This window comes from Mycteria americana, chromosome 1, assembly GCF_035582795.1.
Source record: "Mycteria americana isolate JAX WOST 10 ecotype Jacksonville Zoo and Gardens chromosome 1, USCA_MyAme_1.0, whole genome shotgun sequence".
In the NCBI taxonomy this organism is placed as follows: Eukaryota; Metazoa; Chordata; class Aves; order Ciconiiformes; family Ciconiidae; genus Mycteria; species Mycteria americana.
In genome coordinates this window covers 192,175,994-192,190,872 of record NC_134365.1, presented here as the reverse complement: position 1 = coordinate 192,190,872, position 14,879 = coordinate 192,175,994, and the positions used below count along the sequence as shown (strand labels likewise).

The 14,879-nt window shown below is 45.4% G+C and overlaps 1 long non-coding RNA gene across 1 annotated transcript in view; it reads right to left on the bottom strand.

The window, feature by feature from the left end:
• LOC142404993 (uncharacterized) overlaps positions 1-4,657 on the bottom strand; it is a 34,747-nt gene extending 30,090 nt beyond the window's left edge. The window contains exon 1 of the long non-coding RNA XR_012774024.1: positions 4,417-4,657. This is a non-coding gene — a long non-coding RNA (uncharacterized LOC142404993). The remainder of the gene's footprint in view (positions 1-4,416) is intronic.
• Positions 4,658-14,879: the final 10,222 nt, after the last annotated feature.

The following is a 14,879-nucleotide window of genomic DNA, read 5'->3' as shown; positions in this document are numbered from 1 at the left end:
TCTCTACAGGAGCCCTTCTTTTTGGGCAACTCTGCTTTCCAGGACACCAAACCCCAGATTTCACAATCTAAATAGTTTATGTGCAAAAGCACAATATGTCATCAGTCTCCTAATAAGTGTCTCTGCCCCACATCTCTTTATTAACTGGAGAATTCAGGACATGCTACTTTTGTTTAGCCCCAAAATTGACAACCAGCCTGCATCAGTTGCAGCTAGCAAGTAGCAGGCTTCTGCTTGAGAGTTCAAAAGCTCATTTTTGGACATTCACCCACACACATACATACACCAAATTATCTGCTGCCTGATAGCATTCACAGTTTAAGCCATTTTTCACCTACAACACCCACAGTTCCTTGTTGCCTAATGCTGGATTATCTGGCCAGGAATAAAGCTTGAGATTTGAAGATTTTCACTTAGTTGGAGCATGTGCAACATCTCCTCTCCCAGTGCGGTCACTGGTGTTTAGCGAGGAACTGGATTTCTGCTTAGACTGCTCTCCCCAAATCCTTTGGTAGGGTTTCTCTCCTCTACCGTGCCTGCAGAAAATCTGTAAGAACTAAGTGTCCCTGACACAACTACTTGTGAAATTCGGATGAACTTGGCCAACTTGGGCTCTCATGGTCTGCTCTTCACTCAGAACACTGGAAAAGAAAATAGGCAGCCAGAGTGAGGGGGAGTGGGATTTTTCCTGGTCTAGACTGAAATTCACGACAGAGATGAAGTTTCTTTTTTTTTTAACCAAAGGAACAGGCTCTGACCTCGTGGAAATCCCGTGACTCATGAAAAATCCGCGAGACCTGGACATGCTCCACATTCCTGACCCATTTGAGCACTCCCATCAGAGCCGTCATCACAGAGCCAGTCATCCAACTAGGGAAGGGAAACCATACCACGTGGCTTACAGTTAGTGGCATTTTTCAAACACTTTCGAGAGAAATCACAATGTGCTTGAAGAGTTTCCAGGGTGAAATATATCAACAAAATTATTCAGTATGAATAATTCTCCCAGTACTATTTACTGTCACATATTAGGATCAAGAAGTAGAAAAGGACATGTGAGAGAGAGAGCAAGAAAGAATAGAAGGAAGTTCTCCTCCCACACACTCAGAAGATGCATCGTTTCTGGATTGCTTCAAACTGAAAGGAACCAAATAATTATGATTTCACATCTCCAAGAGAATTAAGACCAGTCCCACACAAATAGCCTCACTGTAGTAATATGCTGCTAGCCACCCATCCTAACCCTGAGCACACTATAAAGAACTGACCCAGCAGGCTACCAGCACTAATTCTGGTTGTGGCTAGCCCTCCTGTGTTTCCTTTTCATTAACCCTGTATCACTCAGGTCTTCATTAAACTTGTTTTTCCTTTTATCTTCTGGTGTGCTTATCCTGACGTATCTTGAACAGTCAAAACCCAGACTGCGTGCTCACAAAATGGGAGAAAGTTCAGGGGCACCAGCAAAGAGTCTGATTTGTGTTAACTTATGAAATGATGACATCTTACAGATTTTTATTAATGTAAACCTGAGCCTGCTATGGTTTAGTCAGGAACAAAGCTGCTGAGTGGCCTTCTCGTGAGCAAGAGTTGGCTCCTGGGATAGATGGTCCACGTGCCTGAAATGCAGGCAGATCTGAGCTCTAGCCCCAGTCAGAAATGAAGCAAGATTCGACTTGCTTGACTAATGCTTTTCAAGAGTTGTGAGACCTTCTCCTAGGAAGCACCTTGTGCGTACAGTGGTTTGAGTTAACAGAGCTCAGAAGGGCACAAAGTCAGAGCACGGCTCAGGCTCACATCCCTGGAGCTGGCTCTGCAGAGGCTTAGTCACTCCACCCTTTCAATGGACACAGAGAGGCATTCAACTCGTAAGAAGGTATAGAGCTTTTAGCTCAGTGTCCCCGCCTATGCAAAAAGCCGTTGTAACAAAACTGCTCTGATAACAAGTCTTGTTCCAAAGAAAAGTTCACATAGCAATGAGAAATCTGCATGAAGACCAGGCCCTGAGCACATGCTTAAGTCAATGCAAGCAAGCAAATCTTTTGATGTCAGAGGAATTGCTCCCAGGAGTTACTCTACCTGTGTGCCCAGGTCACTGGGCGCTCGACGTTCAAGCGTCTTGCAGCACTACAATGAGTTCACAGCCCCATGGCAGGAGAAATTCTGGTTTGTATACATATTTTGTTATTTTTGAAGTAATATATCAGCCTTTCCAATGTCTCCCTGGAAAAGGAGATTCCTGTCTGACAGAACACAGCAACAAAAAGGAACACAGAAATTTTTATGGCTTTTGTCATCTTTTAATATTATTTTATGAACTGCAGTTATAGCGGTTTCAAATCGTAGCCATTGCTTGCTGCTTTGTTTCTGCTTATCAATCAGACTCAAAGCCAAAACTAAAAGTAAAGCTAGCATGTTTGACATACTTCATCCTCTGCGAGAGAACAGCCTATAGCAACTAGGAAGAAAACATTGAATTAAAAAAATAAGGAAAGAAAGGAAAGGAAAGGAAAGCTCTTGCTTTTATAGAATTATTATTCGAAAGCCACAGTACATGGCTCTGAAGCTGAGTGGTGTAGCTGTACATTGCACAGACTAGTAGTGTATGCCTCTGACGTGCTAAACACTGATATCTCCTTATAATGATGTGTTAATGTAAGGGGACTGATTTTGCAAAATTTTATGCCTTATTAAGGAAATGATTCAAGCCCAGGAAATGTGCGGGTTAAGTACTTGCTTTCATAAACATGGGTTACGGTGGAAAAAAAGATTTTAGATATTATGTGGAAAAATGCAGTAAAAAGCGCTGAATTAGCCCATTCCATTACATTGAATTGTTCAGCAATTATGGTCATCCCCTGGCCTAGAAAATTAAAGTATATGATGAAAACCCAATCTAAAGATATCCACTGCTGTCCTACTGAAGACATAGCATATCATGCTTAAAAGGCACTTAGGGCTTCAATGACGAAAAAAAGTTATCTGGGGAGTAAGTTTAAACCAGCTACAGTCCCAGCCCAGTGCTGCCCTCTTCTCTTTCCTTTCACTTCTCAAACCACTCATGCAAATAGGAATTGCAACAGATTGTCAGGGGCTCAAACGTGCTCTTCATAAGTGGAAGATCTCATACAAAACTCTTAACTGCAAAGCAAGAGCAGTCTTTTGTGCTCTTCCTTCCAGAAGGCAGGATCAGTCCGCCAGGCAGCATGATGGGGACGGCCCATCTTGCTAGGGAAGGAAAATGTGTCATGATCTGAGCTGGGTGGAGTGGGAGAAATAATTTTCAAATATTTGTTTGAACTTGAAAGCCACTTTGTATTTCACTGCTTTCCCTATACCATCGTGTTCACTTACCACAACTGTTTCGTTGCTGGATGGTATGTAAATGAACACTCATGGAAAGCACGCTTTTCATGCACATGCTTGAGCAGTGTCTGCAAGTCCCTTTGAGGCTGAATAGCTATCTGCAGCATGCCTTTTGAACGACGCTGATTTTCTCAGTTCTATTTATGATCTAGTATTTACTAGAGACGTTCGCACCTACTGGGTATTAGCTTAGCAGATCTTTCTCTTTCAGCTCCAAAAGCTACTCACTGTTCCTTCTTTGTTGCTTTCTCTCAGTTCCCTCTCCCCAACGTTTAGAAGCAGTAACTTTAGCCAGAATTCTTCTTTTTTTTTCTAAATTTAAAAATAATAATGTGGCTCCTCACTATAAAATGTCTGTCTCCTCCACTCCCAGCCTCCTGGGGGTTGCCGTGGGCATGGTCTGCAAATTAAGTGGAGGCACTCAGCCCTCAGTTCGGCTCTAGTCAAACATTAGCTGCAGTGTTTACCCTTGTGTAATCTTCAGTTTTGCATTAATTTAATACTGCTCAGCACTTTTTTAACATATTCAGCAAATCTGTGGCACATAGTGCTTTGGGTCTGTATCTCCCCCCATCAAACCAAGTTTTGATTTTTAACCAAACTCATCAAAGTAAACTCCTTGCAATACTGTTCTCCCTCTACTTTGATCTTTACATAGTAAAAAAAAAAAAAAAGTTGCTTTATGTGGTAATTCAGCTATACTCTGAGGGTTTTTCCCCCCTTAACTTCAAAGAGAGCAAATAGGAAATTGTTTTCATTTTTCTTTCACATTTCACAAACATGTTCTAGTTGTTTTTGAGCAGCAGAAGGTAGTAAGCATCTCCCAATTAATAATTCCCAGGTAATATCACAGCCTCCTCTAAGCACAGATCTCAAGAAATTCGGTTCATAACACAAACAAATAAAACTCTCTTTGAAGGTCTGCCTAAAGGACAGTCAGAAACAGAGTGGGAGCACATCATCATTCTTAATCAGCCTTCTATCTTTGAACCTTCCTCTGAGCAAAATAAAACAAACAGAAATCTTGGAGTATTTAGTTAGAAAGCCACTCACCTCCTGGCTTCAAATCTGCAAAATCCCACTGGGCTGGAAAGAGCAGCGACTAATGCCACACAACCTAGAGATCTCGCCCCAGCCCCGTTACAGGTAGTCCCACAATGAAGAGGGAAGATTTTGTTAAAGCAAGGACTGAAGTAAAGTCAACACCAGACCTTGGGCTTTTTGGCTGTCCAAATAAAGATCTAGCATTTCACGCCCCCCGAGGACACTTGTATAACTTCCACTGCACAACAGAGTGGGCAATTGGGCTCCTACATCCGCATTTGAATTGCATGATCTTTTCTGGGCTGGTGAGGCACACCAGCACATGCCTCATCCCACCTACACCGATATTAGTAACTCTGCAAAAATCAACAGCTGTGTGACGAAAAAGTTTCGGGCTCTGCTTGCTTTCATCGTGTGGGGGCTCAGACGGGGCCTGGAGAGGAGCCGGAGGAGCCGGAGGCAATGGGGACTGTTTCCACCCCACGTCGCAATGCCCCGGTGAGAAGAGCTGGCAGCAGCAAAGGTACTCAGGCTGTGGTTAGGTTGTACAGAGGCGCAAAGTCCAAGAAAAAGAGCTGTTTGAGCTCTGCCGCTTCCCCTTGCAGCTGATTTTTCATCAAATCCCCCTTGCCACACTACTCCCACCCCAAGGACCCAACATGTCTGAACGTGGCCCTCGGGCAGGGGGGGCTGAGCTCAATCTCTGGCACGCCAAATTTAGTACAAAGAGCGAAAATCCCAGAGCAAACAAGGGAAAACACAGAGCTTGCTGTTCCTTGTACATGAGATAATTCCCTTTAGCTTATTGACATACATTGCTTTGTTTCTTCTCCCATTTAGGAAAGTACGCAATTATGTGCGCGGCCGGGAGCTGGAAGCGCCGAGCTGGTTCGGCTGGACGGTACCCCGCCGGCAGAACGCTCCCCGGGGACCCCCTTGATCTCCTCGCGCCTGTCTGAGGCCCTGCTTGAGTCAAAGAGATTAAGGAAAAGTCAGTGAGAATTTAGGCACGCCTGGCTCCAACAAGCCATTTGCACCAATTCACAAAGGAAAAACCTTGGAAGTGTTTCCAAAAATACAGGCCAGTCGTGTGAGTTAAGGCTGTGAGGGAGCCTAACACGCAGACTTTCCCCATAATCAGGGTTTACCTCAACTCTGTTTATTCTGTAAACTCTGGTTTCTCAACAGAAACAGCTCATCACGCTACACCCCAGCTCAACAGACATGCAGAAAGCCTTTGTAAAGAGCTAGAAGTAGAACAACCCAGCTGTTTCTTTCATGAAAACTGTTTGTTAGCAAACTTATCTCATCATTTTCCAAGCATTTGGGAAAAAAAAAAGATATTAATAATAATTACGTACGATGGGAAGCTGCCAGATTGATGGCACTGAAAAGCATGGGTGTATCTCAGGCCACAGACAATTACCAGCGTGGACAGTAGCAGCATAGCTGTCCCCACAGCCTCTGGTTAGGGAGCAAAGGAAGGGAGCCCAGGCTTTATTCTGGAGACAAGTGAATTATTCAGAGCAAGCCATTTGCCAGATTGTCCTTTTCCATGGGGTTTTTTTTTTTTTTTTTTACTTTTGATTTGAGGAGTTAATTTCTGCAGAGCGCTTATGATTTCACAGATTTATTTCTCAGAATTGTTGAATAATGCTTGGCCTGTGGCCCATCCGCAAGCTGTTCACGTTGAGGCTGTACAGGCCGATCAGCATGAGGGAGGTTAGCACTAGGTGCAGCTCAGGGCTGGAGGCCACCAAAAGCCAGGGAAAGAGCTCACACTGGACCACTGCCACCCCAGGGCTCAGCCTGAAGGCCGGAGCAGTGCTACGTGTCCCTTAGCTGATGGGAGAAGGCAAGACCTCTCCTGTGGCAGAGCTCGGTGGCTGTGTAACGCAAGCTGAGTTTTTGGCTGCTTTGCTCATGGAAAAGTGTCAACCCATCCGTGCAGTGACACCAGATTGACCGTGCTGCATCATCCCCACAGCTATCAGTGGAGGTATGGACTGTACGAGCAGATGTAGCCACCTGGCTCATTGCTTTTCTGTCCCTATCACTTTTGTGGTCAAATGTCAGGACTGACTACCTATATACATTTATTCAGCATTCACTTGGCTATCGAGCTGAGTGCATTGCACGTAGCATGCACTCATGCTGATAGATAGCTCATTGCTATCTATAGCTCATTGCTATCATTGATAGATAGCTCATTGCTATCATTGCTAATAGATAGCTCATTGCACATGCACGCACTCATGCTGAGTGCATGCCCCTCCATTACAGAGGGGCATGAACAGCATCAGCAAGAATTCACTTCGCAAAATCAATCAGTCAAATATTTGTGAGAAGAGAAATGCACGTTATTTTGTCTTGCTTGATGTTACTACGGAGGAGACCCACCAAAACAGTATGGTGGGGAGAAAGTGATTCCCCATGCACCAGGATAGCTAATAAATTGAGGGCAACACAACCTGGATCAAATTCAAACCACTGTAGGCTCTTGACTGTATTACTGCCGAACCCTGAGCCACCCAGTCCGTCTCTCCCTTGCCCCCCCAGAATATGTTTAGATTCCAAACACAAAGCTTAATTGTTTATTAAGGAAGTGGTTATGATGGGAAAATAATGTCGCTATGGAGGAAAGAGCAGGAGGGTTTTACAAGATGCAGTGGGATTTATCATCATCTCCTCCAGATCAACTCCCTCACCCCTTTGCTCTTCCTTTGCTTTTGCTTTAATTCTTACTGAAATAGAAGTCACTTCTCTGTCTGTGGACAGGATGGTATGCAAAACCCACACAGGATGACTGCATTGTATTGATATCATGAAAAAAGATCAGCTTTCCTTTTAGTCATAGCCCTGTGAGACCTCTAATTAAACATGTGGCCTTATTTAACCCTGCTTTATTCTCCCAACGCAGCTGGTGTAATCACAAACCAAACGTATTTTACACCCTGTTGTAGTGTATTGATACATCTCTTGTTAAACAGAACAATTTCATGCATGGGAACTGGAGTTAATTTTTCCCTTTGAGGATATAAGACTGTGAGCTTGTACCTAACTATCTATTCTGTGTAATGATACCCACGAAAGCACCACAAAAATCCGTAGTCAGAGATCCACGCTCAGATCTTAGCAGCATGTTTACAGGACTGAAGTCATCTCTCCATCGTGTCCTGTGGAGCTGTACCAGGGACAGACTCACCCTCATGAACCACTGGTGGCAGAATCAGAAAATTCTCAATAATGGAACAAGGCACAAAACAACCCTGGCTCGTTCCTAAATCCGCAGTGCTCACATCATGTATATCTTTATTCGGTGATGCAGGATGACTCACGAAAATGTTAGCTCAAGATATATTTTAAACTCCTGAGCTAGCACTGTCCTGAGAAGAAAATTCTAATTTTGCTTCCTGTGGGCATACTTTCGAGAGCAGATTATAAATCTGAGTAGTGAAAATTGCACTCCCTTTTTTTCCACACAGACAGTTCTGGAAGATCAGGATTTTTCACTGTAAAAACAGCAAATTGCCCACACAAACAATTTACATGCACACCCAAAACCACACACACTCCAAATCCCATACTCCTGTTCTCCACCCTTGCACAGTGTGTTGCTCTCTTTTATTCTCTGGTTGGTCTAAGCTCGGCTTTGTGAGATTGCCCCTAGCTTTGCAATAACAAATCTAGGTCTTTCCATTGAGGCAGGAAACATTCACGCTCTAAAACCAGCAGAGCCTGTTCCATTTCTGTCTGGATGCAGTCAGGTCTGCACATTCACTTCGGGTGTTTCGACTGGAAAGCTGTGCTGAGGCCATTTTGAATGCCTAGCTTTGAATGTCAGGCATGAAACGAGTTTGGAGAAACCTGGTCCTGTGGTGGGACACAAGGCAGCACCGAACAAACTACCGCTTCCAATGGGAGTAGCACAGCTGCGTTCCCACGCTGCCCTGTCCAGGCTGTCTAGCAGGCTCTGCCTCTGCCAATGCAACTGCTCTTCTCCTGGGAACCCCTTCCCTCCTTTTAGACACAGCTCAAGGTGCCTCTCACATGACCTCACATGACCTTCACTCACAGGTCCCCATCTCCTGTCTACTCCACGTATGTCTTGTTTTTCTCTTTTGGAGCAAATCAAGTACTTCTCTCAAAAAATTAAATCCATGTATGATTCTGGGAATAGCTGACTTCAAGAACTGCTCCCTATGGAGAGCACAGGCAAGATTACAACTACTTTAGTTTCCTACAGTACTGCTGTGTTATCTCCCAGTAGGCTTTCAGAATCACAGTATCACAGAAGGGTTGAGGTTGGAAGGGACCTTAGGAGATCATCTGGTCCAACCCCCCTGCTCAAGCAGGGCCACCTAGAGCAGGCTGCCTGGGACCATGTCCAGTGGGCTTTTGAATATCTACAAGAGACTCCGCAACCTCTCTGGGCAACCTCTGCCACTGGTCAGTCACCTTCACAGAGCAAAAGTGTTTCCTGATGTTCAGAGAGAAGCTCCTGTATCTCAGGTAATGTCCATTGCCTCTGGTTCTGTCACTGGGCACCACTGGAAAGAACCTGACCTCGTCTTCTTTGCACTCTCCCTTCAGGTATTTTTATATATGAATAAGATCCCCCTGAGCCTTCTCTTCTCCAGGCTGAACAGTCCCAGCTTTCCCAGCCTTTCCTCATAGGAGAGGTGCTCCAGTCTCTTAATCATCTTTGTGGCCCTTCGTTGGACTCTCTCCAGTATGTCCATGTCTCTCTTGTACTGAGGAACCCAGACCTGGACACAATACTCCAGGTGTGGCCTCCCCAGTGCTGAGTAGATGGGAAGGTCAAGATCACCTCCCTTGACCTGCTGGCAACACTCCTTCTAATGCAATCCATGACCCCATTCACCTTCTTTGCCACAAGGACACATTGTTGGCTAATGGTCAAGTCCTTTTCTGCCAAGCTGCTTTCCAGGAGGGTGGCCCTCGTGTATGGTGCCTGGGGTTGTTCCTCCCTAGGTGCATGCTCAGCACCTTACTAGGGGTGAGCAATGCTTGTTCTCCTGAAAACGAAAAAAAAAACAGAAAACAAAAATAGTTTACTTTTATTCAAAATTCCTTTCAAAAATTTAAACTTTTGTCCAAAAAAGCAGGGGGAAAAAAGACTTGAGAATTTTCTTGCAAAAAAATGTCACTTTATGAGAAAGCCAGATTTTCAGCAAAAAGCAACAACAAAAGACATACGTCAGACAATGAATTCCATTCAGCTCTATGGGCTGGAGGAATATGGCTGGCACACACAAACCAGAAGAGTCCCCTTGGAGGGACAGAAAGTACATGCTCCTCTTTTGGCCAACAACACATCAAAGGTAATGGAAAAGCGGGTTTGCTTTCTGACCAGAGGACATCACCAGGTCATGAACTCCATTTCCAGACATCTTCTGTATGTTCCTCAGCATTTGTTTATAGTTTTAAAAATTTGCCAGAAGCAGCAGACTCAACCAGATTCCAGGGGAAGTCGCTCCCTAGCAAGCAAATGCATTTATGCATTTCAGCTTGTTCTCTGCATTTTTTGCATCCCATATGCATGAAGGCTTACTCTCTGGTTACTCCATGTCAAAGAAAATGGGACCATGAGGCCATGTAGGAGTTAGTCTAATAAACAGTGCCCTTGCCTGGAGGTTAGCTGTCTGTTCTGCTCAACTGCTAGGATGGACCATGAGAAATTTTTCAGGTCTGTCAGGCCCTGGACAAGTTTCAGGGACCTTGAAGAGGCCACTAAGGGCACTGGGCATGAAAAATTTGAGATGTGGCTTTTGTCCCATGCCAACTAGCACTCTCCCATTCAGTTTCCAGGCATGATTCAGGGGATAACATGAGCAAGGGGCTGTTCAGGTGGGAAGTTTGGACGGGTGCCCCTTTTTGGCAGGTGAAACAGTCCAATAGGTAAGGAAATGGGCCGTTCTACAACAACAAGTGGTCTTAAGGACATTCAGTTTACCACAATAGAGAGACAGCAGGATGAGCCACATCAGTGTTTTCAGCGGTCCGGATCCTTAGGGACATTAGTCCATGTTGCAAAACCCCTGTGAGAGGCAGCACATGCGTCTGGCTTCCCAGCAGACACGTGGCACTAGCAAAGAGGCATGCTTCAGGTCCAGAGACTGGCAGAGAAGGCACAGCATGGAGTATACCAGAGCTGGTAAGTGCTGCTTCTCCATTACTGCAGGCATGAATGCAATATTTCACCTCCAGCCCACACCACTCCTCCTCCACATAACACATTTGAAATGGAGGGTGGATTTTATAGGGGTTTTAGTCATGATATATTAGCCCAGACCTACCCTGCCACCATCCCCAGGGCACTTTCCCAGGCAGAGGGAAGAACGGGAAATTTACTCAGCTTTTTAGAAAGATGTTTCAGCCTACCTTGGACCTCTCACCTTCTGAGATCTTTCTCTTTCTCCACTGAGTCCTGAGGAATCTTGGGTGGCTACCACCATACCTCAAGTCCCTCATTTAGAAGGACCTTAGAGATAAATCTAAGGCGACATTTCTGAGTGATATCAGCCAGGAAATGGCTCTCCTCCTCTCCTGCAAGTCCAGACCATGCACTCCCCGCAGCTTGCAGACCAGTTGTACAAATGGTGCACGCCTTCCTTCCCACCTTACATCCCACGTAAGGTCTGACCAGAACAACCAACCCCCTCTGATACCTGGATCTGGTGGGGGTTAGATGGCTGTACTTCACCTTTTGTGTTGGAAACTCAGCACATGCTTGTTGGGAGATGTCCAGGCAATGCATGATTCGGCTGCTTCTTGCCGTGGGGTTTTCAAAAGCTGCCAACACTGGCCCTACTCTGCTTGCATTTAGTAACACAAAGGTTTTCAAATCCATCATCTTTTTTCAGTAATTAGTGCATAATGGTATTCAAGCAGTATATCATAATTAGCTTCTCCCTCGAGACCCTTCTCTGCCACACACAGAGTCAGAACATCTTTATTTTCTTCTAAAAGGCATTAATCTTTACAGGCATTTTGGCTTCTTTTTCTCCTCCATCCCCACCCCAATAGAAACTGTCTTCTCATTGTGAGTCAGTTAGGCAAACCTACAGAGCACTGCCTGGATTTAAACCTTAAATCCAGTAGCATTTCAAAACACGCCTGCTGCTATAATTGGTCCAAAACTTTGCCCCTGATTTGAGCGGTCTTCTGCAGTACGCAAAGTTATGAGTCCATGCAGTCCTTTCTGCACAGAAATGTGAGTAGCTTACCGCTGAGTAACTTATTCTGATCTCTGCTGATGGTTTGGGGTTTTTTTCTTTTTAAATGGGGTTGGTGAGGAGAGGGAAAGGATGCTCTGTTTTTTTAAGAAGCTTTATGGTTTTATTGAACCAAACTGCTGATGTTGTGTGCGGCCATCACACCCGTAAGAACTAGAGTCTGGTGTCGTCCTGGGAAGGGGAGGGTTAATTTGCCTGAGTCCAGCCACTAGGCTTAAGGGAAGAGGGGAAACTGTGATTTCAGAGGACTATGCCTATTTACGCTGTACATGAAAAGAGAAGCTGTCCCAAAACAAACCATCCTTCTGCGGCTGAGCTCGGGGAGATTTTAAGGGGTCAGAGGAAACAGGGCTGGACCCCAGCTCTGCCTCTCATCACTGGATGTTCATTATGCATGTAATGTTCTTTGCTCTTGAAATTTATTTCAAGGTCAGAGAAACTTACCTTCTGTGTATATTGGGTCGAGGCATATTTTGATAGCAAAATTTATAAGATGGCTTGTTTTAACAGTTGTTACACTAGATTGATTGGGTAATATTTACTTGTGCTATAATTATCTTATTTCATAGTAGTGAATGTAAGGAGGCAGCTAGGCACGCTGAAACCAGAATAACAGAAATCAGGAGATTTGCAGCAGGAGGCAAGGTGTTGTACTGTATATACTGTTGTGTCTTGTTATTTATATCAAGCTAAACTTGTTTTTCCAGCTATTTGTGCAATTGACCAGCTACCCAATAAATTACATCATTTCCAGCACTGAATGGCACTATGACATGTTAACTAGGAATTTAAGCACCAGAAAATAATCTTGACTGACTTAAAAGTGCAGCTATAAAAGTCCAATGAAAGCTAATTTTCTGAGGCAGGATGGGGAGGGGGAGAGGTAGGAAACAGGCAGGAGGAGGAAAGGAGGGAGTGGGACCGGGAGACAGACAAAAAGAAAGCCTCATGCACAACCATATTCATAGACATACACAGCTTTTAAAATTCTTAGTCTAAAAATATATTCCCTGTAAAAATTCATTTGCGGGTTGGTTGGTCTCTCCTCCCTTGGCTGAGCCAACTCCGAGCCCTTCTCATGTTTTCAGGTGTAGACAAACATCTGCTTAGAGGTGAACTGCAAAGAACTCATTCAAAATTAAATATGTGTAACTACATATGGCAAAAGCCTCCAAATAGAGTTGTAAAAGCAGAGATGCGTTCCCCACCTTTATTTTAAACTTTTTGTATATAGGAACAGGCCAGTGTGGAAAGAAACAAGAATTCAAGAATTATCTTTTTTTTTTTTTTTTAACTGGACAGACACAAACTTCTTAAACCTTTCATGTAAGCAGATGATCTCACAAAGGCACCATGGTCTGACACAGTGAGACTAGGAAAGGCTGGCGCTTGCCATCGCAGGCACTTGGGCAAGGCTGAGCATATCATCGGGCACGTTGGCTCCCCAGGGAGCCCAGCCCAGGTGGGGCTGGAGGGTGCTGGGGCTCCCTGCAGCCCACTCACCCTGGGCTTCTTCATCTAGGGGCTCACCCTGACATGAATTTAGGAAGCAAGAAGGATCCCTGAGCCCCACAGGACAAGCACAGAGGAGGGAGCCTCTTCTCCCGTGGTGGTGTCCCTGTAGGTGGCCCCAAGGCCCAGGAATGAAGCAGCGAGAAGGATCCCTGGGTGGAGGAGGGCACCCTCTGATCATCCCACCGCAGCCCCAGGACCATTTCCCACAGCCTGGCACCAGGGTTTGTTCCCTGAACCAAGGCTCACCCCAAACCAAAGCCTGTGTAAGCTTTGGTTAATCTTAGCTTAGGAAACAAGAACCCTGCAATTGCACTGCCTGCTTGCCTGCCTGTCTTTTAGCCTCCCCTTCCTCTCAGTACACACACCCTAATAAATTTTGATTCCAGTTTCAACAAACATTATGTGAGGGAAGAGAAGATAGACCTGAATTTGTGACCCCAGTACGGGAAGGATGCGCCAAACTCAGCTGTTATATTTGGCAGGGAACACCCAGGCAGACAGCACAGGCTTTCTGGCTGGCAAGTGAGCATGCAGGCAGGCTACAAATGTGTGCTCAGCTACGTGGTGCCTCACGGCTGGAAGGGAGCTGGAATAAGCCAGGGCTGTTACCACAGGGTCAGGGCTTTCACAGTCAAAGCATGCAAGTCTGTATGAGACAAAACATCACTGATAAAATCCCGAAGAGTATGAAATAGCACGACAGGAACTATTCAGGGTAGTTCCGTCACCTTTTTATTTTTTTGCATGATGACTTACAAGAACAGTGGTGGCAACCTCCCTTCAGTCAGAAAACAAGGTATCAGCACCGTACCTCCTGGGGATTCCTGGAGGCCTGTCTTGGCTGGGAACAGGGTCAGCACCTCCTTCATGGATCATGCAAGCAAGCACCGTGCCTTCCGTGTTCCCCAGTTTCTCATCCAGGCATCCAAGCAAAGAGCACCTGGAGCTTTGCAGCATGCTGAAATACAGGGATGCCTGGGAGAGCCTGCAGGCTCCGAGGATCAACGCTCGGAGCAGTCAGTTTCCCAAGACCCGCAGTATCTGTGCGGCTCTCATTGTCTTCCCCCTGAAATCCGCACGTTCACATGCCATAACATCCTGGCACGAGTAGATTTATAAGCTTCCTCTGGCCTTCTGTCTCTCAGACAGCAGGGTGCTCAGAGAAACCAGTGCCACACACACTTTCATGTCAGCCCTGCCACTTACCACACATGCTGCCATCTCTGCAGGCAAGGACGGGGACTCGCGCTGCACCGGGCTCTGCTCTCGGCTCCTTTTCCCCGAGGTCAGTAGGTTTGCCCCAGTGTAAGTGAGAGCACAAAAGCTGGCCCTTTATCAATGGGTTTTGGTGCTCTTTAATGGGATTAGCCAGTTCCACCCAGTGCTGGTTGATACAAAGGCTTTTTCTCCTGTCTCAATGACGTGTTACATCTTAACGTGTGTGGTCATATCTGCAGTCGATTTGTGCAGCTCTTTGTTCTTTGCACATGTTTTTATTGCCTAGGGGGCATGCAGCAACCAGCCAGCAAGCTTTTGTGGTGCCCAGTTTACGCGACTGTTTATACAGTTAATGCACTGTAGCCAAAATAAGAATCTGCAATATCAATTCATTGAAAGTAAAGCTGTATGACAATTGCAGAGCACTTTTGGATTGGCAGGACATAAAAGATGCAACACTGCCAACAGCCCATGGTATAG